The sequence below is a fragment of the Caretta caretta genome, chromosome 16 (assembly GCF_965140235.1).
Source record: "Caretta caretta isolate rCarCar2 chromosome 16, rCarCar1.hap1, whole genome shotgun sequence".
NCBI lineage: Eukaryota > Metazoa > Chordata > Testudines > Cheloniidae > Caretta > Caretta caretta.
In genome coordinates, this window is record NC_134221.1 from 1,466,968 (window position 1) to 1,493,220 (window position 26,253).

Genomic DNA, 26,253 nt, shown 5'->3' on the forward strand with positions numbered 1-26,253 from the left:
TTTCTTTTGGCCCAATCCTCCAATTTGTCTAGGTCCTTCTGTATCCTATCCCTCCCCTCCAGCGTATCTACCACTCCTCCCAGTTTAGTATCATCCGCAAATTTGCTGAGAGTGCAATCCACACCATCCTCCAGATCATTTATGAAGATATTGAACAAAACCAGCCCCAGGACTGACCCTTGGGGCACTCCACTTGATACCGGCTGCCAACTAGACATGGAGCCATTGATCACTACCCATTGAGCCGGACAATCTAGCCAGCTTTCTACCCACCTTATAGTGCATTCATCCAGCCCATACTTCTTTAACTTGCTGACAAGAATACTGTGGGAGACCGTGTCAAAAGCTTTGCTAAAGTCAAGAAACAATACATCCACTGCTTTCCCTTCATCCACAGAACCAGTAATCTCTGGTTCTGGTACTTGTGGCACCTTAGAGACTAACCAATTTATTTGAGCATAAGCTTTCGTGAGCTACAGCTCACTTCATCGGATGCATTCTGTGGAAAATACAGATGATGTTTTTATACACACAAACCATGAAAAATGGGTGATTATCACTACAAAAGGTTTTCTCTCCCCCCACCCCACTGTCCTGCTGGTAATAGCTTATGTAAAGTGATCACTCTCCTTACAATGTGTATGAAAATCAAGGTGGAATTCTACCATGATTTCTACAATTTCCATCCCACCATCAACCTCAGCCTGGTCCAGTCCACACAAGAGATCCACTTCCTGGACACTACAGTGCTAATAAACGATGGTCACATAAACACTACCCTATACCGGAAACCTACTGACTGCTATTCCTACCTACATGCCTCCAGCTTTCACCATGACCACACCACACGATCCATTGTCTACAGCCAAGCTCTGCGATACAACCGCATTTGCTCCAACCCCTCAGGCAGAGGCAAACACCTACAAGATCTCTATCAAGCATTGATAGAAGAACACTGAAGAAACAGATTGATAGAGCCAGAAGAGTTCCTAGAAGTCACCTACTACAGGACAGGCCTAACAAAGAAAATAACAGAACACCACTAGCCGTCACCTTCAGCCCCCAACTAAAACCCCTCCAACGCATTATTAAGGATCTACAACCTATCCTGAAGGATGACCCATCACTCTCACAGATCTTGGGAGACAGGCCAGTCCTTGCTTACAGACAGCCCCCCAACCTGAAGCAAATACTCACCAGCAACCACATACCACACAACAGAACCACTAACCCAGGAACCTATCCTTGCAACAAAGCCCGTTACCAACTGTGTCCACATATCTATTCAGGGGACACCATCACAGGGCCGAATCACATCAGCCACACTATCAGAGGCTCGTTCACCTGCACATCCACCAATGTGATATATGCCATCATGTGCCAGCAATGCTCCTCTGCCATTTACATTGGTCAAACTGGACAGTCTCTACGTAAAAGAATAAATGGACACAAATCAGATGTCAAGAATTATAACATTCATAAACCAGTCGGAGAACACTTCAATCTCTCTGGTCACGCGATTACAGACATGAAAGTTGCGATATTACAACAGAAAAACTTCAAATCCAGACTCCAGCGAGAGACTGCTGAATTGGAATTCATTTGCAAATTGGATACAATTAACTTAGGCTTGAATAGAGACTGGGAGTGGCTAAGTCATTTTGCAAGGTAACCTAATTCCCCTTGTTTTTTCGTACCCCCCCCTTCCTCAGACATTCTTGTTAAATCCTGGATTTGTGCTGGAAATGGCCCACCTTGATTATCATACACATTGTAAGGAGAGTGATCACTTTACATAAGCTATTACCAGCAGGAGAGTGGGGTAGGGGGAGAGAAAACCTTTTGTAGTGATAATCACCCATTTTTTCATGGTTTGTGTGTATAAAAACATCGTCTGTATTTTCCACAGAATGCATCCGATGAAGTGAGCTGTAGCTCACGAAAGCTTATGCTCAAATAAATTGGTTAGTCTCTAAGGTGCCCCAAGTACTCCTTTTCTTTTTGCGAATACAGACTAACATGGCTGTTACTCTGAAACCTAGGGGTGACAGTGGACGAGAAGCTGGAATGAGTCAACAGTGTGCCCTTGTTGCCAAGAAGGCCAATGGCATTTTGGGGTGTATAAGTAGGGACATTGCCAGCAGATCGAGGGACGTGATTGTTCCCCTCTATTTGACATTGGTGAGACCTCATCTGGAGTACTGTGTCCAGTTTTGGGCCCCAGGCTACAAGAAGGATGTGGAGAAATTGGGAAGAGTCCAGCGAAGAGCAACAAAAATGATTAGGGGTCTGGAACAGATGATTTATGAGGAGAGGCTGAGGGAACTGGGATAGTTTAGACAACGGAAGAGAAGAAAGAGGGGGGATTTGATAGCTGCTTTTAACTACCTGAAAGGTGGATCCACAGAGGATGGATCTAGACTATTCTCAGTGATAGTAGATGACAGGACAAGGAGTAATGGTCTCAAGTTGCAGTGGGGGCAATTTAGGTTGGATATTAGGAAAAACTTTTTCACTAGGAGGGTGGTGAAACACTGGAATGCGTTACCTAGGGAGGTGGTGGAATCCCCTTCCTTAGAAGTTTTTAAAGTCAGGCCTGACAAAGCCCTGGCTGGGATGATTTAGTTGGGGATTGGTCCTGCTCTGGGCAGGGGGTTGGACTAGATGACCTCCAGAGGTCCCTTCCAACTCTGATATTCTATGATTCTTTGGAACCCCCTTTCAGGTAGTTGAAAGCAGCTATCAAATCCCCCTCCTCCCACCGATTCTTCTCTTCTGCAGACTAAACAATCCCAGTTCCCTCAGCCTCTCCTCAGAAGTCATGTGTTCCAGCCCCCTAATCATTTTTCTTGCCCTCCGCTGGACTCTTTCTAATTTTTCCACATCCTTCTTGTAGTGTGGGGCCCAAAGCTGGACACAGTACTCCAGATGAATCATAGAATCATAGAATATCAGGGTTGGAAGGGAGCTCAGGAGGTCATCTAGTCCAACGCCCTGCTCAAAGCAGGACCAATTCCCAATTAAATCATCCCAGCCAGGGCTTTGTCAAGCCTGACTTTAAAAACTTCTAAGGAAGGAGATTCTACCACCTCCCTAGGTAACGCATTCCAGTGTTTCACCACCCTCCTAGTGAAAATTTTTTTCCTAATATCCAACCTAAACCTCCCCCACTGCAACTTGAGACCATTACTCCTTGTCCTGTCCTCTTCTACCACTGAGAATAGTCTAGAACCATCCTCTCTGGAACCACCTCTCAGCTAGTTGAAAGCAACTATCAAATCCCCCCTCATTCTTCTCTTCCTCAGACTAAACAATCCCAGTTCCCTCAGCCTCTCCTCAGAAGTCCTGTATTCCAGACCCCTAATCATTTTTGTTGCCCTTCGCTGGACTCTCTCCAATTTATCCACATCCTTCTTGTAGGGTGGGGCCCAAAACTGGACACAGTACTCCAGATGAGGCCTCACCAATGTCGAATAGAGGGGAATGATCACGTCCCTCGATCTGCTCGCTATGTCCCTACTTATACATCCCAAAATGCCATTGGCCTTCTTGGCAACAAGGGCACACTGCTGACTCATACCCAGCTTCTCATCCACTGTCACCCCTAGGTCCTTTTCCGCAGAACTGCTGCCTAGCCATTCGGTCCCTAGTCTGTAGCTGTGCATTGGGTTCTTCCATCCTAAGTGCAGGACCCTGCACTTGTCCTTGTTGAACCTCATCAGATTTCTTTTGGCCCAATCCTCTAATTTGTCTAGGTCCCTCTGTATCCTATCCCTGCCCTCCAGAGTATCTACCACTCCTCCCAGTTTAGTATCATCCGCAAATTTGCTGAGAGTGCAATCCACACCATCCTCCAGATCATTTATGAAGATATTGAACAAAACTGGCCCGAGCACCGACCCTTGGGGCACTCCGCTTGATACAGTTGCCAACTAGACATGGAGCCATTGATCTGGATTTTATTTTAACAAATAGGGTTGAGAATTTGAAGGTGGAAGGCAGCTTGAATGAAAGTGATCATGAAATGATAGATTTCATGATTTTAAGGAAGGGTAGGAGGTAAAACAACAGAGTAAAGATAATGGCTTAACCAGGAGATCTTCAATGAGCTGAAACTCAAAAAAGAGTCCTGCAAAAATTGGAAAGTAGGTCAAATTACAAAGGATGAATATAAAAAAACAACATAAGCATGTAGGGATAAAATTAGAAAAGCTAAGGCACAAAATAAGAATAAACATAAAGGGTAACAAAACACATATTACAAATACATTAGAAGCAAAAGGAAGACCAAGAACAGGGTAAGCCCATTACTCAATGAAGACAATAACAGAAAATGTGGATATGGGAGAAGTGCTAAATGCCTTTTTTGTTTCAATTTCACCAAAAAGGTGAATAGCGATGGGACGTCTAACATAGTGAATGCCAGTGAAAATGAGGTAGGATCCTAGGATAAAATAGGGAAAGAACAAGTTAAAAATTACTTAGATAAGTTAGAAGTCTTCAAGTCAGCAAGGTCTGATGAAATACACCTGAGAATACTCAAGGAGCTGACCGAGGAGATATCTCTATTAGCAATTATCTTCGAAAAGTCATGGAAGATAGGAGAGACTGGAAAAAGGCAAATATAGTGCCCATCTAGAAAAAAGGAAATAAGGACAACCTGGGGAATTACAGACTGGTCAACTTAACTTCAGTGACCAGAAATATAATGGAGCAAATAATCAAGCAATCAATTTGCAAACACCTAAAGAATACATCCCTGGAATGGTGTCTTTGTCTGGCCTAGGGGGCAGTGGAGAATCCCACCACTGACTGAGCTGGTCCATTGTCAGGGGGCACATATTCATCGTACGTCCTGTAGAGTCTGCGGAGAACTATTACTGTGCTTTGTTTGACAATAAACCTGGACAGGTGCCTTCATACCTTATCAGAGTCTGTGGTCATTGGGGGTTCTCTCGGGGTCTGCTGTGTCAGCGATCTGCAGAGCCAGGGCAGCACACAGAGGGAACACATGCACGCGGCCGACTGTTATCAACATTGAACAGAGCAGAGCACCACACCAGTGACGTCTGATGACACCTTCCAGTCCCACAATTCTATGATTCTGTGACAGGAAAAGGAGAGAGAATTATATCATATAGTATGTTTCAATAGCCCCTGTCCCCCCAAGTCCATTGCAAATTGTATCTGTTACAATAACTGGAAATGCATTCAGTTCTGGGGTGGTATATGGAAGCTGTGTAACAGTGCACAGCAATACTATGCAAAAGGTTAGGAGAAAAGCTGAGAGCAAATACTATCTTTGATGTTGATTATAGTTTTTATTGAGTAATAGTTCAATGGTACTCATCACTGCATTCAGTGATCACAATATTTTGCACTGTTGTTACACCTTCGATCCTTTATCAAAATACATGATAAACAATTAATTAAGCCTCATAACCGCCCTGTGACTGGATCTGTTTGCTCGCTATAAATATATCAGAGGGATAATACGAGGGAGGGAGAGGAGTTATTTAAGTATGGACACAAAAACAAATGCATATAAACTGGGCATCAACAAGTTAGGCTTGAAATTAGGCTAATGTTTCTAACCATCAGAGGAGTGAAGTTCTGGAACAGCCTCCCAAGGGGAGCAGTGGGGGCGAAACAGCTGACTTCAAGACTGAGCTTGATATGTTTATGGAGGGGATGGTACGATGGGACTGTCTACAATGGCATGTATCTGACCTGGGACTGCTAACAGCAATATCTCCAATGGCTGGAGACGAGACACTAGATGGGGAGGACTCTGAGTTACTACAGAGAATTCTTTCCCAGCTGGTGGGTCTCACTCACATGCTCAGGGTTTAACTTATCACCATATTTGGGGTCAGGAAGGAATTTTCCCTGGGTCAGATTGGAAGAGACCCTGGGGGGGGTTTCACCTTCCTCTGCAGCATGGGGCACAGGTTACTTGCAGGTTTAAACCAGTGTAACTGGTGGATTCTCCGTAACTTGCAGTCCTTAAAGCATGATTTGAGAACTTCAGTAACTCAGCCAGAGGTTAGGGGTCTGTTACAGGAGTGGGTGGGTGAGGTTCTGTGGCCTGTAATGTGCGAGAGGTCAGACTAGATGATCAAGATGCTCCTGTCTGGCTTTAAAGTCAAAAAGTCTATGAGGAACTCAGCTGGCTCTGGGAAAGGTCATTGAGCAACCTAATGAGCTTGGCTGGGCCCAATAAATGGTCACTAAGTGACCATGCTACCTGATTGGACAGAATGGCCAACAGCTCGCCCTTTAAGCCTTGTAGCAACAGCAGCCCAGTGGCTGCTCAGTGCATTCCATGCCTGCGGTTATGCCAGACTTGCTTTCTGTACCAGCCCTACTACAACCTGTGCCTGCTCCCACTCCTGCTCCTGCCCTAGTCTCTGCCTTCCTCAGAACTCCTGACTCTGACTTGACTTATCTCCTGACCATGACTCTGGCTCTGCCCTCTGAATCTGCTCCAACCACTAGGCCAGACTCCCATTCTGACTAGTAGGTAGCACTGCCTACGCGCTGGTGTTTGACAAGAAGCCTGACTTCTGGGAGCATGCAAATCCCCAATCAAATCAGTTGCTTTACGAAGATGATCCCCAAACCAACTGCATATGGAGACTCCACGGAGCAGTGTCTAAAGACTGTTGTCTAATAACAGGTTTAGCTGTATGTGCTCCCTTCTCCAAATGACCAACCTTAACAGAGCACTGAGAACTCTGCTCATGCACAATGTGTTTACACACGCACCCTTTCTGGCCTCAAAGTCTATGGGTCCTTTAACCCAGAGATCCCTTGCTACATCCTGCCCCAGCAAGTGCTCTGCTGGTGCTGACATAATGCTGCACCTCCTGGGTGGCTCATTAGCACCAGGGTCTAAACTGGAGACCAATGGATCTAACGGCACAAGTCTTTACTGCCTGAGCTGGGAGACCTAGCAAGGTTAGCCTAGGCTGCAGCAAGCTCACTCCAAGGGGGACAGAGTGCCCCCTGAATGGGTGATACTGACAACCAGCCACAAAACCCCACTGCAGTAGATGACAGGCATATGTGATAGAACTGAGATGGGTGTTAAAGCTGTTGAGACCTCCCCATCCACCAATTTGATTTTAGGGACTCCCTAGCCAAACACAGAAGGGCTCTGCTGCCACTTGCTCTGGTTTTGTCACTAGTGTGAGGGTTTCCTCATGCAATATTGTTTAATCACCATTCAGTATGAATGACAGGGAGCAATAGCTGCTGCTTACACAGTGCTTTATAGTTTCAAAGTACAGCATAAAATTAACTAATGTGTAAAAGATCAGAATTTGCCTAAACCCAAAGCCACAGGAGGGCTCTCTGTCCCTGAACCCATAAACCTCACAAGGGCCTATGCCGGCCCATCACCCAGCAGCTAGAGGTGCTGAACCCCTGCTGGCACAGTGGCTATCCCACCACACCACAAGCTGAGTCCTGGGCAAGTGAGCTCAGAAACGCACATTCTGTGACATTTGCCAAGCAGGACTGAGGAGCTGAGCCAGCAATCTCCCAACGTCCTGTGCCTTGGCACCATCCCAGTCCAACAGAGGTGCTGATCCAGAGGCCTTGCCAAATTCTGGGCCTTCACATAAGTCCAGCAAACTCGAGGTGCTGAGCCAGTGACCAGGCAAGGTATGTCTACACTGCAATTCAAAATGCATGGCTGGCCCATGCCGGCTGGCCCATGCCAGCTGACTCGGGCTCATGGGGCTTAGGCCAAGGGGCTATTTAATTGCTGTATAGACACTGGGGCTCGGACTGCAGGCCAAGCTCTCTGACCCGCTCACTTCACAGGATCCTGGAGCCTGGGCTGCAGCTTGAGCCAGAACATGTACACCTCAATGAAACAGCCCCTCAGCCCACGCCAGTTGTGGGTTTTGAACGACAGTGCAGACATACCCACAGGGGCCTGTGCTTTGGCATAGTACCAGCATGTTAGAGATGTTGAGTCAATAACCTTTCACGGGCCTGAGCTTTGCCGTCAGCCCAGCATGCTAAACTGGTTGAGCTAGTGACCTCACCGAGGACTGTGTTTGAGATCAGCCCAACTGGACATAGGTGCTGAGCAGGAAGGTCAGTGCCAGCTAGGAACAGTCTCAGTTCCAGGGCTTCCTTAGCAATTTGTAGGCTAAAAAAGCCTTTCAAAAACCAATTCGCAACAATTCCCCAGTATCGGGTCCGGCTGGTAGTCCGTATCCAGCATCTCTGAAAGGAGCTGCTCTCTTAAGGATAGAGTTATTCTCTCTGCGCCTATTTCTCGTGGGAGTGTTGCCAGTGTCAGGAGATCTCAATAATATTCAGAACCAAATTCACCCAGGTGTAATTGCATCACGGGAGTTACCCCCAGGGATGAATTGGATCCTTAGTGCTTACATAGCACTTCACAATATTGATCACTAATGAATTGTCAATAACAAATAACCAATTCACTGATAACCAATAACTGATACTGATTTTAACTCTGGTCATATATCTAGTGAGAAGGGTTCTCTCGAGTCTGGATTAGTGCAAATAATAACAAACCTCGGATGAGTCAGCTTTGACTGGATTTATTGATGAATGGTTAGTAAAGACAGCCCATCTGCAGAGAGGCATAAGTTACCAACAGCTGTAAAAGACCTTCACCTGCAGTCTGTGTCCAGTCTGTAGATGGTCTTACTTCCCCTATGATTATGGGGCAGTTACACCCTTGTTGTACATCATGCTGGGCTTTATCTATTTCCTCTTTTTGGCACACACTTCCTCCTCTCTTAGGCTATTTCTTAAGTATCCTGTTCTATAGAAATTTGTTCCATATTTTGGTAAAATACCTCCTACAACAGTTTTCAGACTATGATAAGGGCAACGGCTTGGTAAAATTCCACCCTCTAAAGTTAGCTTCATTTTAAGTCCGAAGAACCACAGGAGTCTGCTCCCAGGCAAGCCTCAAAATGTTTCTTGGCCCAAGTGTCAAGAGCAAAGGTAACTAATTAATCCTCATAACACCCTGTAAATAAATATTGTCATAGTCAACTCCTAGATGGGGAAACTAAGGCAGATAGGGTGAGTTACTTGCCCTAAACTACAACGGCAGTCAGTGCATGTAAGCACAAAGATTTGAACTGAAGAGCTGAGGAGTCCCTAGTTTCCAAGCCTGTGCTTAGTCCAACAGACAATACTGTGTCTTCTTACTACTGTTCCGGCACAGGTAATGTTCATTGTAGGATTCACACTGGTTAGAGTCTGTTGTTCTGATCCTGACCTCCCACCTGTTTTACTTTGGTGTAACTCTCCTGACTTCCCTGGGGTTGCTCTAGACTTACATTTTTGAAAGAATGAGGTCCTATGTGACTAACATCCATCCTGGCAACTATGCGGAGTCTTGTGGGTGACACCCTCCAGTGAAGCAAATAGCTATCAAGAAGCAACATTATTATTGGGATGGGAGGGCAATAAACCTTGTGAGTTTGGCATCTGTGGGTCATTCATTCCCAGAAAGTGTCCAGTGCTGCAGTTGTTGCTAGTATACATTGGAAATTTAAAATTCACTCATCACCGGTTTCTGGACTCCATTGTGAGTGCTGCTGTTCCAGCTTGCTGGGATTATCCCTCAGCATTTCAGTGGGTAGCAATGAACTCAGGATGTGGCAGGCAACCAGTCTAAGTGAATGTGTTAGAGAATGTACTGTCCCACTGCAATGAAGAGAAGAGTGAATGCATTATTGTTGTTTGTATGAAGCTCCAGCCAAGATCAGAGTCCTGCTGTCCTTACACAGAGTAAGAGACAGTCCCTTCCCTGAAGAGCTCACCATCTAAATACCCCAGCCAGCCAAAGGGAGGAAGAAAGAATTATCACCCACATTTGACAAAAAAGGATCCAGAGAGGCTAAGTGCTAGGTCTACAAAGGGATTTAGGCACCTAACTTTCTGCCAGTGGGCATGCGCAAAACCCCAGTTCTGACCCACCCAGTTGCTCAGTGCCTAAGCTATGGCAGGATCCTCAAGACAGGTGTTCCCGTGCCCTTCTTGCCTATGGGGCCCAATCCAGTCAGCATCCTCAGAGACTGCCTTCTGGATTGGGCCCCGCACAAAACGGCTGAAGAGGAGGCAGTCCCCCCGCACACACTCTAGCTCAAGGCTTAGGGTATTCAGCTGGGAGGGGGGAGACCTGTATTCGATTTCCAGCTCTGAATCAGCACTGGGGGCTTGAGCCCAGTTCCTGGAGATGAGCAGTGTAACCACTGGGCTATAAATCTACCACTGCTCCTTGCAAGAAAGGGCTGACCTGGCTTAAGTGCTTAACTCCAGGAGAGGCTCTGGGGGGTGGGGGTTAGGTCGCAACTCTCCCTTCTCCTTGGTGTTTCCTATGGGCTAGCTTAGGCAGCTCCCTGTTCAGTATGCTGGCTTTTGTGGTGCCTAACCTTCCCCTGTGCATAGCTGCTGGAACTAGGGGAGCTGGGGTGTGGCAGCACCCCCTGACTTGAAGTGGTTTCCATGCCATACCGGGATTACAGTTGGGTTCAGTGGCTCTCAGCACCCGCACTGCACACATTGTTCCAGTGCCCCTGCTTATGCACTGTGTCAGGAGGCTGGGTGTCTAACTCCAGGCAGTGAAGTCCCCGAGGCAGCAAGGTGCCTAGGAGTTAGCAATTGCAACCCTGAATTGAAGTCCCCATTTTTGTACCTAGCCCCTGGGCACTTCAGCGCATGCTGAGCTCACAGTGGAAAGTGGGCTGGGGGCAGCCACAAGTCTACCCTCAGGGGGGTGTTACATTTGCTATTTGGCAGTATTAGTGTCTGCTGAACGGGACCAAGAATGGGAACAGCATGGCAGGAGGGGGCGCTGCAGGTCAGGACAGAGGTGAGCTGGCAGAGCTCTGGGAAGTGGGAGGGACTGTGAACACTGGACCGGCAAAGAGGCACATTGGCAGGTCCATGAGGGAAAGCTTGCCCAGCCCTTAGCTGCACTGTGGCTGGGTTCCCATGATGTGATTAGCCCCTTGCTGTTGCATACATTCCATTCACCCACCTCATTTACACACAGCAAGAGTCAAAGAAAACAAATGTCTCATTATAAACCTCTCAAGGAAATAGTGTGGTTTTCTTCTACAACTGAGACGATTGTAAGCTGACATGCTCCAGAGAAGCGTCATCACAAGAGCAGAAAGAGACCGTCCTGTTAATAAACAGACAGGGCAGGATATGCCTAAGGGGTGTGTCAGGAAGGCACTGCATGGCAAGTAAAGATACTGCCATGGGGGTGGGGAGGGTGGGCTGATTGGCTGAGTAACTCTATATGCGCCATCCATGTTGTACAGCTGCACAGTTGGATTAAAACTTCACTGTGCTTACCTGCCAGCAGATTCTCCAGCTGTGCATTGTCAGCTCTCAGAGTGGGGACTGTGCTTCCCAGTACTGCACGGGGAAGGCAAAGGTAAGCTGAGAACCTTCTTCTGTCTTGCTGAATGCTATGTGCAGTGATTTGTTATATTGCAGCATGTCATAAATATAAAGGGAAGGGTAAACACCTTTAAAATCCCGCCTGGCCAGAGGAAAAACCCTTTCGCCTGTAAAGGGTTAAGAAGCTAGGATAACCTCACTGGCACCTGACCACAATGACCAATGAGGAGACAAGATACTTTCAAAGCTGGAGGGGGGGAGAAACAAAGGGTCTGGGTCTGTCTGTGTGATGCTTTTGCCAGGGACAGAACAGGAATGGAGTCTTAGAACTTTTAGTAAGTAATCTAGCTAGATATGCATTAGATTCTGTTTATTCAAATGGCTGAGAAAATAAGCTGTGCTGAATGGAATGGATAGTCCTGTCTTTCTGTAACTTAAGATTTTGCCTAGAGGGATTCTCTATGTTTTGAATCTAATTACCCTGTAAGGTATTTCCCATCCTGATTTTACAGAGGTGATTCTTTTTACTTTTTCTTCTGTTAAAAATTTTCTTCTAAGAAACTCAATGTTTTTTCATTGTTCTTAAGATCCAAGGGTTTGGGACTGTGGTCACCTATACAAATTGGTGAGGATTTTTATCAAACCTTCCCCAGAAAGGGGGGTGCAAGGTTTTGGTGAGGATTTTTGGGGGGAAAGACGTTTCCAAACGGGCTCTTTCCTAATAAAATAAAACCGGTTAGATGTTTGGTGGTGGTAGCAAAATTCCAAGGGCAAAAGGTAAAATAGTTTGTACCTTGGGGAAGTTTTAACCTAAGCTGGTAAAAGTAAGCTTAGGAGGTTTTCATGCAGATCCCCACATCTGTACCCTAGCATTCAGAGTGCGGAAGGAACCCTGACAATGTCAAGGTTCCTTCCCCACTCTGAACTCTAGGGTACAGATGTGGGGACCTGCATGAAAACCTCCTAACCTTACTTTTACCAGCTTAGGTTAAAACTTCCCCAAGGTACAAACTATTTTACCTTTTGCCCTTGGACTCTCACTGCCACCACCAAACATCTAACTGGTTTTATTTTGACAGGTTTCAGAGTAGCAGCCATGTTAGTCTGTATTCGCAAAAAGAAAAGAAGTACTTGTGGCACCTTAGAGACTAACCAATTTATTTGAGCATAAGCTTTCGTGAGCTACAGCTCACTTCATCGGATGCATTCAGTGGAAAATACAGTGAGGAGATTTATATACACACAGAACATGAAAAAATGGGTGTTACCATACACACTGTAAGGAGAGTGATCACTTAAGATGAGCTATTACCAGCAGGAGAGCCGGGGGAGGGGGGAGAGAAAATCTTTTGTAGTGATAATCAAGGTCGGCCACACGATCCATCGTCTACAGCCAAGCTCTATGATACAACCACATTTGCTCCAACCCCTCAGACAGAGACAAACACCTACAAGATCTCTATCAAGCATTCTTACAACTACAATACCCACCTGCCGAAGTTAAGAAACAAATTGACAGAGCCAGAAGAGTACCCAGAAGTCACCTACTACAGGACAGGCCCAAAAGAGAAAATAACAGAACGCCACTAGCCATCACCTTCAGCCCCCAACTAAAACCTCTCCAATGCATCATCAAGGATCTGCAACCTATCCTGAAGGACGATCCCTCACTCTCATAGATCTTTGGAGACAGGCCAGTCCTCACTTACAGACAGCCCCCCAACCTGAAGCAAATACTCACCAGCAACCACACACCACACAACAGAACCACTAACCCAGGAACCTATCCTTGCAACAAAACCCGTTGCCAACTGTGTCCACATATCTATTCAGGGGACAGCATCATAGGGCCTAATCACATCAGCCACACTATCAGAGTCTCGTTCACCTGCACATCCACCAACGTGATATATGTCATCATGTGCCAGCAATGCCCGTCTGCCATGTACATTGGTCAAACTGGACAGTCTCTACGTAAAAGAATAAATGGACACAAATCAGATGTCAAGAATTATAACATTCATAAACCAGTTGGAGAACACTTCAATCTCTCTTGTGACTCGATTACAGACCTAAAAGTGGCAATACTTCAACAAAAAAACTTCAAAAACAGACTCCAACGAGAGACTGCTGAATTGGAATTAATTTGCAAACTGGATACAATTAACTGAGGCTTGAATAGAGACTGGGAGTGGATGGGTCATTACACAAAGTAAAACTATCCCCATGTTTATTCCCCCCACCCCCCACTGTTCCTCACATGTTCTTGTTAACTGCTGGAAATAGCCCACCTTGATTATCACTACAAAATGTTGCCCCCAACCCCCGCTCTCCTGCTGGTAATAGCTCATTTTAAGTGACCACTCTTCTTACTGTGTGTATGATCACACCCATTTTTTCATGTTCTGTGTGTATATAAATCTCCTCACTGTATTTTCCACTGAATGCATCCGATGAAGTGAGATGTAGCTCACGAAAGCTCATGCTCAAATAAATTGGTTAGTCTCTAAGGTGCCACAAGTACTCCTTTTCTTTTTGCGGTTTTATTTTATTAGGAAAGAGCCCGTTTGGCAACGTCTTTCCCCCCAAAATCTTCACCAAAACCTTGCACCCCCCTTCCTGGGGAAGGTTTGATAAAAATCCTCACCAATTTGCATAGGTAACCTGTCAAGGTTCCTCCCCCACTCTGAACTCTAGGGTACAGATGTGGGGACCTGCATGAAAACCTCCTAAGCTTACTTTCACCAGCTTAGGTTAAAACTTCCCCAAGGTACAAATTAATTTTATCCTTTGTCCCTGGATCTCCACTGCCACCATCAAACTCTAACTGGGTTTACTGGGAAACGTAGTTTGGACACGTCTTTCCCCCCCAAAATCCTCCCAACCTTGCACCCCACTTCCTGGGGAAAGTTTGGTAAAAATCCTCACCAATTGGCATAGGTGACCACAGACCCAAACCCTTGGATCTTAGAACAATGAAAAAGCATTCAGTTTTCTTACAAGAAGACTTTTAATAGAAGTAAAGAAATCACCTCTTTAAAATCAAGATGGTAGATACCTTACAGGGTAATTAGATTCAAAACATAGAGAATCCCTCTAGGCAAAACCTTAAGTTGCAAAAAAGACACACAGACAGAAATAGTCATTCTATTCAGCACAGTTCCTTTCTCAGCCATTTAAAGAAATCACAATCTAACACATATCTAGCTAGATTACTTACTAAAAGTTCTAAGACTCCATTCCTGTTCTATCCCCAGCAAAAGCAGCATACAGACAGACCCAGACCCTTTGTTTCTCTCCCTCCTCCCAGCTTTTGAAAGTATCTTGTCTCCTCATTGGTCATTTTGGTCAGGTGCCAGCGAGGTTACCTTTAGCCTCTTAACCCTTTACAGGTAAGAGGATTTTTCCTCTGGCCAGGAGGGATTTGAAAGGGGTTTACCCTTCCCTTTATATTTATGACATAACCACAGACCCAAACCCTTGGATCTTAAGAACAATGAAAAAACATTGAGTTTCTTAAAAGAAGAATTTTAATAGAAGAAAACGTAAAAAGAATCAACCTCTGTAAAATCAGGATGGGAAATACCTTACAGGGTAATTAGATTCAAAACATAGAGAATCCCTCTAGGCAAAATCTTAAGTTACAGAAAGACAGGACTATCCATTCCATTCAGCACAGCTTATTTTCTCAGCCATTTGAACAAACAGAATCTAATGCATATCTAGCTAGATTACTTACTAAAAGTTCTAAGACTCCATTCCTGTTCTGTCCCTGGCAAAAGCATCACACAGACAGACCCAGACCCTTTGTTTCTCCCCCCCTCCAGCTTTGAAAGTATCTTGTCTCCTCATTGGTCATTGTGGTCAGGTGCCAGTGAGGTTATCCTAGCTTCTTAACCCTTTACAGGCGAAAGGGTTTTTCCTCTGGCCAGGCGGGATTTTAAAGGTGTTTACCCTTCCCTTTATATTTATGACACAGCACAACAGAGAAGTGACTTGCTGTAGGACGGGGTGCACCAGGATCACAGCTCAGACCCAGCATCCTGCTGAGTTCACACCTGGCTTGTCCTATGGCTCAGTGGCATGAATACAGTGGAACCATTCCATGTGTAGAAGAACCATGTTTATCTCCAGACAACTGCACTCCCCACGGAGATTCTCCCACAACGGAGTTGCAGTCTGTGTAGTGTAACACAATGAAATAGTTCAGGGCTTGTTTCCTTTCACTCCACCCAGAGTGTCAGCCCATGCATGCTCACAGGGAGCCTTTTCAGCATCTTGGAAGATGCTGTGGCACTAGAAACATTTCTCTCTCGTTCCCGGAGCAGAATGCTGTGTAAAGAAATCTGTCCTCTCTGTGGTCTCTTCTTGTTCTGGTTTCAAAGTTCCCTTGACCAGGATGGTCCCGAGGTAACTTTCAGGGTGGATCTGGAGGGTCGAGGGGTACTCACCATCAGCTATAAACAGGAAGAAGTATGTTCGCTTGTTTCCTTCATTTGCAGACTCCTGACAGCAAGTCAATAAAGGGCTCCTATTCCAAGGTGGAGCCTTCTGAGGCCAGAAGTTACTTAATGGCCAAGTGAGGAGCAGAGGACTTGCCACATTTCCTCTGTCTCTGAATCCTGAGATGTTAACCATTAAGGGTGCCTGGCTGTCTCTAGGGGCAGTACATGGGAGCTGCAATGCATGTACTTAAGGGCCAATGCTGCCAAGTAAATATAAACCACCTAGGGACTTGATCATGTTGTTTAGACACAACCCTGAGTAAGGGGCCATGCAGAGCCCAGCTGCCCCCAGAGAAACATGGGAAGGTTTGTGCCTCAGCAAACTGCTTGCTGCACAGGAGGATGGCAGGTAATGCACATCCTGGTGCATCCTGCTCCTGTGACACCCAGCACACTCCACAGGCTGATGCACAGGAAACACTATGTATTGGGGCTTTGTCTCCTCCCCACCCCTTCGAGAGGACTTATACCCCATCCCTGGTGTGCCTGGAGGTAGCAGCCCCTGTTCCACATTGACTGTGACTGTCCCTGGTACTCACACAGGGTTCTGTAGTGCATGTGACAGGGACCCTGGCCCCTCATACCCAATGGGCTGGGTCAAGCACCCCAAGCAAGAATGTTCTCTTCTGAGAGTAAGGGACAGTGGGCTGCTTTTTTTCTCTCTGGCACCAGTGAAGTAAGCCGTTGGAGCTGGGAGCCCCTCCCAAACCAACCACCACTACAGGTAGCAGGGGTCTGCTACCTCAGCCGGGAGTTTGTGACAAGAGCCAAATGCAGACGTGGCAGTCTCAGCCACAGATTCTTTATCGGGCCAAACACAAGGAACTGTGTCAACGCAGCAATGAACCAATGCAAGCAATGGTAATAATGTCCCTGTGACTCCCTGTATAGCATCTGTGCATGTAGCTCTGCTGGCTTCCAGCAGCCTGCCCCTCTGTGCTGAGACTGTGGCCCACACTAGAGCTCCTCTGACACTCTCAACACTAAATCCTCTTGCTCTTGAAGCTGGGATTCCCCTGGGAGATGCCCATTGGTGGATGTGGCTGCCCTGAAATCAACAGCCACAAGGCTATTGTCACCAGGGCTATTGTCACCAGGCCAGAAGAGGCTCCTTAGCTGCTGACTCAGGTGGTCCCAGGGAGTGTATGTAGTTATCTAAGTCGGGCTGTGCCTCTCCTCTCCATCCTTTCTGCTTCCTGGAGCCTCTAGACAGGAGGCATTCTAGCTCTTTGTTGGCTTCCCCTGAGCTGACATTTCCAAGACACTTGCTGGAGTTTGCAGCGAGTGCTAATGGCATGGGATAAAATGTCAGCTCCAAATGCTTTACGCTTCTTAACCTGGGGTTGGGTCTGATGTTTGGCCTGATAGGCTGCGGGGATTAAAGGCTTAAAGGGATCTGGCTGCTCAGAACAAGCAGAGTCGCCTAAGGGATTTGTCACACAGGTGGGTTACTAGCCCCAGCAGCACCTAGGCATTTAGACAAGGGAACCATGCCCCCTTTGCCTGGAAAAGTCCAGCGCTGTGAGGAAAGTCTTCTAGGCAGATTTAGGCCAGAACAGGGCCCTGTGCTGCGCTTCAGCACAAGTGAATGGCCCTGGCCTCTCCTCTTCATCCAGAGCACAGAGACAGAGTCTTCCTGACACTGGAGCTCAGCTGCTAATGCTTCCTCTCCTGCCCACAAGGCACAAGCACAACAAGCAAGGGCTGCACTCATGCCCAGCTCACTCTGGAGTGCAGTGCTAGGGGAAGGGAGCTGTTATATTATTAGAAGCTGGTTATGCTGAGCCCTCCTTTTCCATCCATGAACCCACAGCCTGTGGGTATTACTAAAAGATCCCTGATCTTTGCAGTGCATCAAAACCCAGGTGCACATTTTGGGAGTTGGGCTGAGTTTAATGCACAGGAAGAAATGCATCACCCATGCAGGACGGCACTATAAAGTCCAGGGTGTTGTGGGAGTGTAAGCCTTCTTAAAGGGTACGTCCCATGCAAATGGAACATTGTGACCCTATTCCAACTGCTTTGCACCCTCTGTTCTCATCTCCAATTAATTCAGGAAGGTAGGTTTTTTACACTTATAGGGAGCTACTGAAAATAATGACTCATCATCAAGAATCAGGCTCAGTGTCTCTGGAAAACCCCTCTGGCTGGGGAAAATCAGCATAATTAGATACGTCTCTGACATCAGGCAGACCAAGGGTTAGTCTGACTTGTAGGGGGAACCAGAACTCACAAGGTGAATGCAGGGCTGTGAGAAATGCCCCACAGGCCTGCATTAGGGAATGTACCCTCCTGTAAATGTACATACTGAATACACTGCAAATATCCCCTGCACGCGGCGATGGAAACAGGTTCCGCTGCATAGCACAGCCCTGGCCAGTACCGCTCATGTCAGGCTCGGTCAGACAAAGCAGCACCACCATCAGTCCTGCAGGGAACAGGGTGACTCAGGCTTGCCACTCTCTGATTTCTAGTGTGCAGACCAACCGTACCAGCTTTCCAGGCTCCTCAGTCTCTGGATTCAGGGACATGTGTCTAGATGGACTGATGCTCAACCTATTCGAATGAGAGAAGGCAGCTGTTACATTCCGATCAGGAACTGGATTGTGGATGTTCCAGGGCTTGGGGTCAGGCCTATTGTTATATAAATCTGGATCCCATTCCAACACCCAGGAAACCCACTCAGAACCACAGTACGCCCTTCTTCCCAAAGATCACAGCGTGGCTCGCCTTCACTCCCCCCCTTAAAGTCAGTCAAGCCCAAGTTCCCCCAAGCTCTGGGCTCACAGGCTCAGGCCACTAAGGCACCTCAATTCCACAGCCAACAGCGCACAAGGGAGCGGGGTGGCCAGCCTTTGCCTGCCCTTACCCAAAGAAGATGTGGTCCTTTCAGTGTGGGGTCAAACACGACTCAGCCCTACGGCTTTCAGGCATGTAGTCGAGTACCTTAGCCCTCTTTAGGTAAAATTGCAGGTGGGCCTGAGCTGTATGTGGGGGCACTGAGGAGAGACGGTACATCGCTGACTGTCAACCACCATTCCGCCTCCTTGACGCTGGGCTCATTATCAGCCTGGGCCAGGCTGCAGTGTAGTGTAGAGCAGAGCACAGTGGCTCTTGCTTGCAGGTCAGCTAGACAGAGAGTTGCTCGCCAGAGATCAGCTGTGCATGGCCAAAGCAGAAATGTCACCCAGCATGACAAACAGAGGAAGCACTTGAGGGCACTGCTGGGACAGGCCTTAGGTCAGGGCCTGTCTCCATGGAGAGTTAAAAGCCATCAGCAAAGGGCCACCAGAGATCAGAAAGAGCATCAGCTTTAGAAAGGAAAATTAATAAGGGCTGGTCTACACCAGAATTGCTGCAGCAGCTGTTCTGATGTAGCTGCACCGATGTAGCGCGGCTAGTGCTCTATGCCAGCAGGAGAGAGCTCTCTCCTCGGCATAATTACTCCACCTCCGCGCCCAGCAGTAGCTTCTCCCACTGACAGAGCACTGTCCACAGCGGCCCTGAGGTCTGTGTAACGTACGACGCTTGGGGGCGGTGGCTTTTCCACACCCCGTTATACTGAAGTAAGCGCTAGTGTGTACAAGCACTAAGGCTCCTGGAGGCAGTGCCTTCTAATCAGCTGCGACACAGCTGGATTGCCACATCACACACACCTGTTCATAGGAATCCCATTCTGATTCAGCAGGAATCATTAGACTGCCTGACCTTTATGTTATAGCTACATCATCAACTCTAAGGACCTTGTGTCTGCCTGATGGCTGACAAACCAGTTTCCCAAGGGAGGGCTGACTCTCCCCTGCTTCCTCTGGCTGGGGAGGTGGGTGGGATTGGGGGCGCTGCAGAGCCAGGATCCAGTGGGGGGCACCTGACCACCTCTGAGGAGGACACCTGCTTTGTTTTATTATTTGTTTACGTGGATTTATGCAACCAGCTAAAAAGGCAGCCTAACTGCTCAAATTACCCTCCCCTCCATAATTCACAGCCCTCATAATGCTCCCTCATTTTCAAATGCCCAGCAAAAAAGAGAAGCTAATTCTAATGCCGCAGGTGCCCCCACAGAGAGTGCCCTGCAAATAGCCCCATGGTTATACCAACAGGGAATCTCTCTGGATACCCACTGTGGTAGCCACTTCAATGGTTAGGAAGCTGGCAGATGATTCCCTATGCAAGAAGGCAGGAGATCTAGGTTCTGTTACTCCCCTGTGAATTTGGGTGAGTTACTGAACCATTGCTTCCTTTTGTCTGTTTAGACTGCAAGCTCTGCAGGACAAGAACTGCCTCTTACCATGTGTTTGTACAGCACCTAGCACAACAGAGACCTGATCTCAGTTGGGGCCTCAAGATGCTCCCATGATATACAGACTGATTATGATAGCAAGGCTTGGGGAGAGAAGTTGTCTATGTGGCAGACATATTATGTTACATATCATGTGCTATGTACTCAGAACCATTACCGGATTCATGCTGACACACAGCCTGCAACAACAGCATGCCGTTGTTGCCAAGAAGGCCAATGGCATTTTGGGATGTATAAGTAGGGGCATTGCCAGCAGATCGAGGGATGTGATCGTTCTCCTCTATTCGACACTGGTGAGGCCTCATCTGGAGTACTGTGTCCAGTTTTGGGCCCCACACTACAGGAAGGATGTAGAAAAATTGGAAAACGTCCAGCGGAGGGCAACAAAAATGATTAGGGGACTGGATCACATGACTTATGAGGAGAGGCTGAGGGAACTGGGATTGTTTAGTCTGTGGAAGAGAAGAATGAGGGGGGCATTTAATAGCTGCTTTCAACAACCTGAAAGGGGGTTCCAAAGAGGATGGATCTAGACTGTTCTCAGTGGTAGCAGATGACAAAATGAGGAGTAATGGTCTCCAGTTGCAGTGGGGGAGATTTAGGTTGGATATTAGGAAAAGCTTTTTTACTATGAGGGTGGTGAAACACTGGAATGCGTTACCTTGGGAGGTGGTGGAATCTCCTTCCCTAGAAGTTTTTAAGGTCAGGCTTGACAAAGCCCTGGCTGGGATGATTTAGTCAGGGATTGGTCCTGCTTTGAGCAGGGGGTTGGACTAGATGACTTCCTGAGGTCCCTTCCAACCCTGATATTCTATGATTCTATGATTCAGCTAAGCTCCATCTGGCAGATGAACAAACTAAGGCAGAGAACACTGATTTGTCCAAAGCCATACAGGAAATCCATAGCAGAGTCTGACTACTCCTGAGGGCATTCTGCGCCAAAAAATTAAAAATTCTACACTGAAAAATTAAAAGTTCTGCACACAATATTTTTAAATTCTGCAAGTTTTATTTATCAATAAATAAATGCGGAGGCTCCAGCATGGCAGTGGGAGCACAGGCCACTGGCTGCACGAAGGTGGGAGATCATCCTGCAGCCCCTCCACCACCACGACCATGGCTCAGTGGTGATACTGCACCCAACCCTGATACAGCACAAGGGCTGGGCCTGCCCCAGAAATACCCTGGGGCCCTGCCCCTCTGTGCCAGGTGCATCAGGTATGGGGAAGGCAAGCTCAACCAGGCAGGATCCAAGTGTGAAGGAGCGTGGGGGGTGGGGGGCGGGGGAGGGCAGATCCAGATGTGGGGTGAGAGGTTTCTGTGTGGGACAATCTGGGTGCTGGCAGCTCAGTCTGGGGGGTCTGGGTGTAGGGGGATCTGCATGCACAGAGGCTCATTAAGGGTGTTCCAGGTACAGGGGCAATGGGACTCTGCAGGGGCTTCCAGGTGAAGGCGGCTGGGGCTCACCGGGGAGAGGGTGTTTGGGTGTGGGGATCTTAGCAGGGGAGTCTGGGTGCTGGGGGAGTGGGGCTTGGGGGTGGGGGTCTGGGTGCAGCTAGTTGGGGGTCACTGGGATGGGGTCTGTATGTGGAGGCTCATCAGGGTGGGGGTTTAAGTGCAAGGAGCTCAGTGAGGGTGTTCTGGGTGCAGAGGTGGGGTTCTGGAGGCTGGGGGTCTGGTTGCAGGGGGGCTCCAGATGCAGGGGTTGAGGTTCAGTGGGGTGGGGTTCAGGTATGGAGGGCTGCGGGGTCTGGGTGTACAGGGTGAGATTTGGCAGGGAGCGGGTATGGGAGGTCCAGATGCATAGGGGTTGGATGGATGGGGGAGCAGCTCCCCATACAGTGACCCCTCCCCCTGCAGCTGAGGAGTGATAGGGGAAGGAAGTGGGGAGGATGCTGAGCTTCCTGCAGCCGAGGGAGGTTTTTGGGGGTGGGTCTGACATAGTCCCAGCCACTCTTTGCAGGGGAAGAGGAAGCCCATTTCTCTCCCACCTCCAGCTCAGCTGGGACTAGCTACTGATCCCGGCACAGCATAGGAGTCACTGGCTGGGGTGTCCCCAGCCCTGCAGTGATTTACCTCTCTGCCAATTGCTCCTGGTGCCTGAAATGAAGTTCCTGCACTGTGAGGGAGAGGTGCGTGACCGCTCTTGCAGCTTCCCTTTGCTTCCCTGTCAGAAAGTCATTTTTCTGCAGGGAAGCAAAGAAATCTGTGGGGGACATTAATTCTGCGCACACACAGTGGTGCAAAATTTCCCCAGGAATAAGAGTCTGGCTCTATTTCAGGAGCTCCTGGCTGTTAGCCTGTGCCTTAGAAACCAGGGTTATTGAAACACACCATATCCACTAAGGGACTGGCAGGCCACCATGGCACCCCATTATACTATCCCCCCTGGAGGCAGTGCTGTGGTTATGGAGGAACCACAAAGAAAGCTTGAAATGAAAAGAGTTTTTTTCTGAGGGTCCAGATTTCCAAGTACTCAGTCAGCACCTACAACTTGGGCCAGATTTTCAAGTGAACTCAGCGCTAAACATGCACAGAACATGCAGAGCTCTTTGGACAGTGTGGTTGCAGGGTGCAAAGGCCTTCTGGAAATTCCAGCCCTAATGTATGTATAATCTCAGTTTCCTTGTTCAGCATTGTTGTGGTTAAGAACCTAAGAACGACCATGCTGGGTCAGACTAATGGTCCATCTAGCTCAGTATCCTGTCTTCCGACAGTGGCCAATGCCAAGTGCTTCAGAGGGAATGAACAGAACAGGGCAATTATTGGGTGATCCATCCCATGTCATCCAGTCCCAGCTTCTGGCCATCAGAGGCTTAGGGACACCCAGAGCATGGGAATGCATCCCTGACCATCTTAGCTAATAGCCATTGATGGACCAATTTTCCATGAATTTATCTCATTCTTTTTTGAACCCTGTTATAGTCTTGGCCTTTTACAGCATCTTCTGGCAATGAGTTCCACAGGTTGACTGTGCGTTGTGTGAAGAAGTACTTGCTTTTGTTTGTTTTAAACCTGATGCCTGTTAATTTCATTGGGTGAGCCCTAGTTCTTGTGTTATGTGAAGGGGTGAATAACCCTTCATTACTCATTTTCTCCACACCAGTCATGATTTTATAGACCTCCATCATATCCCCTCTTAGACATCTCTTTTCCAAGGTGAACAGTCCCAGTCTCATATGGAAGCTGTTCCATACCCCTCATCATTTTTGTTGCCCTTCTCTGGTTTGACACTGACAGTAACGAACAGTGAGGCTGATATTAGCAGGATCTAGGAGGACAGTATTCAATTTGCCCCAGAAAGAGAGAGAGGCATGTCTAGAGTCCTACCTCAGCACATGCAATCATGCGTCCTCCTAGTGGGTGGTCCTAAAGCAGTGAGGCCTCTTCGGTTAGCTCAAGTAGGAGTGGTTTTGGTTTAAGAGCTGAAAGTCTCTGCTTTGATTCCATACTGCTGACTATATCTGTATATAAGCAGACCTGCTCATTACATAGGGGTGGTGCTTGTTATTGCATATAACATAACTTCTGTGTGGCAAATGCACATTTCCTGCACTGGGCATCTTGGCTCCTGGTGCCCAGGTCCTACGTGAATGGGGGGTGGGAAGCAGGTTCGCCCTGCGCATCTGTTTCACTGCTAGAGCTTGTGACCCTTGGCCTGCTGAGTAACTGTTTGCAGAGGATTAGTAACTCTGGCAGCTGCCCCATCCCCCTTGTTGCAAATTAAGGTGGGTTGTTTTGTTCATTTCAGGTCATTATTCTCTTTACACGTGACAGAGGAAAAAAACCAAAAAGCAGAAATGGCATGCATGGAAAGAATTCTTTAACCCAGAGGCGGAAGCAAGCTCCCACATCAATGGGTGCACAATATACCAAGGAGCGGGGGGCTCAGTAGGTGGATGTTGGGTCAGAGTGTGCCCAGGCCTGTGGGGTCGCTGACCTCACCATGGGTATGCGGGGGTCTGTGCCCTATGTGTGACTAGGGGGCTAATTCCTGTTCCACCTCTCCCTGAGCTCTAGCCAACTTCCAGTGGGAGTGTTATCCCCAACCCCACTCCAATCTCCAGGCTCCTGGCCTCATGGGTCCCCTCGGACCCAGCACGATGATGTCAGCGGCAGCAACAGTGGGATCCGGGCATGGCCGGGGCAGGCGACATGCACAAACATGAATGGCACTACGACCCCATGCACTAGGTCGCCACATCATGCACTCAACTTTGGCTCAGCAGCCCCTCCGTCATGAGGGATGGCTGGGTCAAACCTGAGTGATGCTGCGGCCTTGTGCACCACACTGCATCCCACTCACGGCCAGGCCAAATCTAAATGGTGCTGTGTGTTCTGCTGGTGCAACGGAACCCACCCTAGAGCCACCCGTGCTCTCACCTGGTACCGCTGTGGGCTGTGAGGAGAGCACAAAGTACGCCCTGCGCGGTATGCTGTGTCCAGGCATGTCCGTGGGTGAATAATGGGTTATTGACTGGGATTCTGTCTCTGCACCACTGATTAGTATCATCAGAGTTCAGCCCATGCCTATGGGTTGCTGTTGTCTACAATCTGCCCCTTTTGCAGACCATATCCAGGACAGGCTTCCTAGCCATTTCTTTGCTGAGCACAACTTGAACCTGCAGGCAGAGTGAGTGACTGATATTAGTAATTCCTATCAGACAGATACAAATCTTTGGCAAGCAACACCACCAAAGATCCTACCTATCTGCAGTAGACAGGGTCAGGAAATTCATTACATACTAATAGCCTCCATTTCTCTTATCTTGTTCGTGGCTGCTGCAGTCACACCATGTTAGGCTCCAGCTCTACAATATCTTCCATTAGTTTATCCATCCGTACGGTCACTGCTGTGCCCCTCATTGGGAAGAGGAGACAGGAGCTAGTTATAATGAAGATGAAGTGGATTTGTCATTGAGGCTGCTGGACACAGACAGAGCCTGTGCGTCACTCAGATTTACCTCAGATTAAATAAACTCACCTGGAGATTATTAGTGTTATCATACCAGGTATCTTAAATCCTAGCCTGGATTTCCAGGCAGGGAAGGGATTTCTCACTGTGTTATGGGAACATTTAGCCTGAGCTGGACTGGTTCCCAAACCTTTTACTCCAGCCTCCCACCAACTATATTATCTGTTTGAAGGACCCACCATTCTATATTGTAATAAAGCTGCCCATGACCTGAGGATCCCCCTACAGCCAGAGGTTGCCCTGCAGCACCCAGCCTCTGGTTCCCCCTCTTCAGGGGCTTCTTAACCAGACTCCACACAGACTTGCCTTGTCCCTTTACCACCCCTTCTAAGGGGCCCATGTTTAGTCACATAAATAAATAAAGCTCCAAAAGAAAATTCAAATTTCTACAACACAGTCCCCCTGTCTTACCCTCCCAGGCTTTTCCTGCCTGTAGTCTCAGGAGGGAAAGCCCACAGCCCAGCTCTTTCTGGTGGAGCCTGCTCACTCCCAGTAGTCTCTAGTTCAGCTGACTCCCTAGCTTTCCTGCCTTGAGTCTCTAGCTCTGACTTCCAAACCCCCGGGTATCAGGGTCTTCTCTGCAGGGAACTTCCCACAACTTACTGCCCTTCCCCCTTCATTCCAGCCCCTGCTGCTTTTTGTAGGGAATGACTTGATTGAACCCAGGTGTGACTCTTTAGGAATCAGGTTTGTCTAGCCCCAGGCCTCCAGCCCCTATGGGGCAAGCCCCCTTGTCACATGTGCACCCCCCCCCCCATATATATAAGTTACTGTTGCTTGCTAAGAGCTGTCCTACCAGGCTGTGGAATGCCATGTAGAGTGGGGGTGCCATCCAGACCCCTTCTCCCCACTTCTCAGTCCTGAAGCCCTCTACTCCTCCTCCCCAGACAATCTGGTCCCCAAGCCCTCTTGCTCTTGCTCCCAGCCCTGCTCTCCCTGCAGTCCCAGCCGGCACCTCTCACCAGACTGTCCACCCCCTGGCTCTGGTCACTTCCTCTGCGCTGCTGCTGCCTGGATGCTGCTCCATACACTGCTGCCCGCTGCCCCAGACCAGCCAA

At 48.1% G+C, this 26,253-nt stretch overlaps 1 protein-coding gene across 4 annotated transcripts in view; it reads left to right on the top strand.

Annotated features, from left to right (window-relative positions):
• The first annotated feature begins 11,317 nt into the window (after positions 1-11,317).
• LOC125623618 (ectonucleoside triphosphate diphosphohydrolase 8) overlaps positions 11,318-26,253 on the top strand; it is a 93,360-nt gene continuing 78,424 nt past the window's right edge. For 2 of the 4 annotated variants that reach the window (XM_048823252.2, XM_048823256.2), the window contains exon 1: positions 11,320-11,449. The gene's annotated coding sequence lies outside the window, so the exon portion shown is untranslated. Of the gene's footprint in view, positions 11,450-26,253 lie in introns of all 4 variants that reach the window. The other 2 variants (XM_075120501.1, XM_048823253.2) reach the window with 2 other exon arrangements.